General features: G+C 47.4%; 1 pseudogene; it reads right to left on the bottom strand.

Annotated features, from left to right (window-relative positions):
• Positions 1-1,442: 1,442 nt before the first annotated feature.
• LOC145472950 (large subunit ribosomal RNA) lies at positions 1,443-2,500 on the bottom strand (annotated as a pseudogene; the record flags this gene model as incomplete).

Below are 2,500 nucleotides of genomic sequence, written 5' to 3'. Positions count from 1 at the left end.
ACCATTTTCAAAACTTTTTGCGGCAAACTATTGGCCAGCTCGAGTTACGTGCAGGCGCCAAGTTTGGCGCTGTCACATCATCGTTAAGGGGGGTGTGCTACACTATCTTAAAACTGGGCGTCGGTCCCCCTTATCTATAAGCACCCTTAAGATTTTCACCATTTTCAAAACTTTTTGCGGCAAACTATTGGCCAGCTCGAGTTACGTGCAGGCGCCCAGTTTGGCGCTGTCACATCATCGTTAAGGGGGGTGTGCTACACTATCTTAAAACTGGGCGTCGGTCCCCCTTATCTATAAGCACCCTTAAGATTTTCACCATTTTCAAACCTTTTTGCGGCAAACTATTGGCCAGCTCGAGTTACGTGCAGGCGCCAAGTTTGGCGCTGTCACATCATCGTTAAGGGGGGTGTGCTACACTATCTTAAAACTGGGCGTCGGTCCCCCTAATCTATAAGCACCCTTAAGATTTTTACCACTTTCAAAACGTTTTGCGGCAAACTATTGGCCAGCTCGAGTTACGTGCAGGCGCCAAGTTTGGCGCTGTCACATCATCGTTAAGGGGATTTGCTACACTATCTTAAAACTGGGCGTTAGTGCCCATATACCATAAGCACTCTTAAGATTTTCACCATTTTCAAAACGTTTTGCGCGAAACAATTGGCCAGCTCGAGTTACGTGCAGGCGCCAAGTTTGGCGCTCTCACATCATAATTAACGGGGGTGTGCACCACTATCTTAAAAGTGGGCGTCAGTCCCCCTATTCTATAAGCACACTTAAGATTTTCACCATTTCAAAACTTTTTGCGCCAACCTATTGGCCAGCTCGAGTTACGTGCAGGCGCCAAGTTTAGCCAAGTTTAACCCTAACCTAACGCTAAGCCTACCTAAGCCTAACCTAACGCTAAGCCTACCTAGGCCTAACCGAACGCTAAGCCTACCTAAGCCTAACCGAACGCTAAGCCTACCTAGGCCTAACGCTAAGCTAACCCTAACCCTAACCCTAAGCTAACCGTTACCCTAACTCTAAGTCCAAAAGGCTCCCCTCGTTCGAGGTCATGTTAGTGCAAGTCAAAAGGGCTCCCCTCTTTGCCTTGAGATGTTTCTGGTCAAATAACTCTAAGTCCAGAAAGTCTCCCGTCGTTTGGGACCGGGCGGTCAAATTTTTCTAAGTCCAAAAGGCTCCCCTCGTTTCACCATTTGAAACGAGAGGAGCCTTTCGGACTTAGAAAAAATTTTCACTGCCAGGTCCCAAGCGAGGGGAGCCTTTTGGACTTTAAAAAAAATTGACAGCCACGTCCCAGACCAGACGTGGCCTCCTTTCCATCACTTGGCTGCCACAAGTTAGCCCAAGCCTGCAGGCACCACTTCTTCTTTGGCACCCTCCTGGCAGTGGCAGAGGAGGGGAGCCTTGTTGGACTTGAAGAAAAAAAAGAGATGTTTTTAACAAATCTTAGAACAAAGGCTTAATCTCAGAAGATCGTAGCAACAAGGCTACTCTACAACTTACAATACCCCGTTCTTTATTTAAGTCGTCTGCAAAGGATTTATCTCCAGAAACATTAGAATTTGCTATCGGTAGTGCCTTGGAGGTTCTTGTCCTCCTTGGCACCTTGGGACGCATGAGGACCGAAGTCCTCTATTCTGGTTCGCCTAAAGTTCTCTGGAGGTAATCATCGTTGCTTTCTAGCACGGATTCTGACTTAGAGGCGTTCAGTCATAATCCAACAGATGGTAGCTTCGCACCATTGGCTTTTCAGCCAAGTGCAAATGCCAATTGTCTGAATCTGCGGTTCCTCTCGTACTGAGCAGAATTACTATTGCAACAACACTTCATCAGTAGGGTAAAACTAACCTGTCTCACGACGGTCTAAACCCAGCTCACGTTCCCTATTGGTGGGTGAACAATCCATCACTTGGCGAATTCTGCTTCGCAATGATAGGAAGAGCCGACATCGAAGGATCAAAAAGCAACGTCGCTATGAACGCTTGGCTGCCACAAGCCAGTTATCCCTGTGGTAACTTTTCTGACACCTCTAGCTTAAAACTCCTAAAGACTAAAGGATCGATAGGCCACGCTTTCACGGTTTGTATTCATACTGAAAATCAAAATCAAGTGAGCTTTTACCCTTTTGTTCTACATGAGATTTCTGTTCTCATTGAGCTCACCTTAGGACACCTGCGTTATCATTTGACAGATGTGCCGCCCCAGCCAAACTCCCAACCTGACGGTGTCTTGGACTCGGATCGCCACCCGCGAGCGGGCGGCTTAAGTCCAGAAAGTGAACCTTGCGGTTCGCCTCCGCTCCATCCAATAAGTAAAAAAACGATAAGAGTAGTGGTATTTCACCGGCGCAGCGAACTGCTCCCACTTATTCTACACCTCTCATGTCTTTTCACAAGGTCAGACTAGAGTCAAGCTCAACAGGGTCTTCTTTCCCCGCTGATTTTACAAAGTCCGTTCCCTTTGCTGCGGTTTCGCTAGATAGTAGATAGGGACAGTG

This window comes from Orbicella franksi, unplaced genomic scaffold (assembly GCF_964199315.1).
Source record: "Orbicella franksi unplaced genomic scaffold, jaOrbFran1.1 SCAFFOLD_593, whole genome shotgun sequence".
Taxonomy (NCBI): Eukaryota; Metazoa; Cnidaria; class Anthozoa; order Scleractinia; family Merulinidae; genus Orbicella; species Orbicella franksi.
This window is presented reverse-complemented; position numbering and strand designations above follow the sequence as displayed.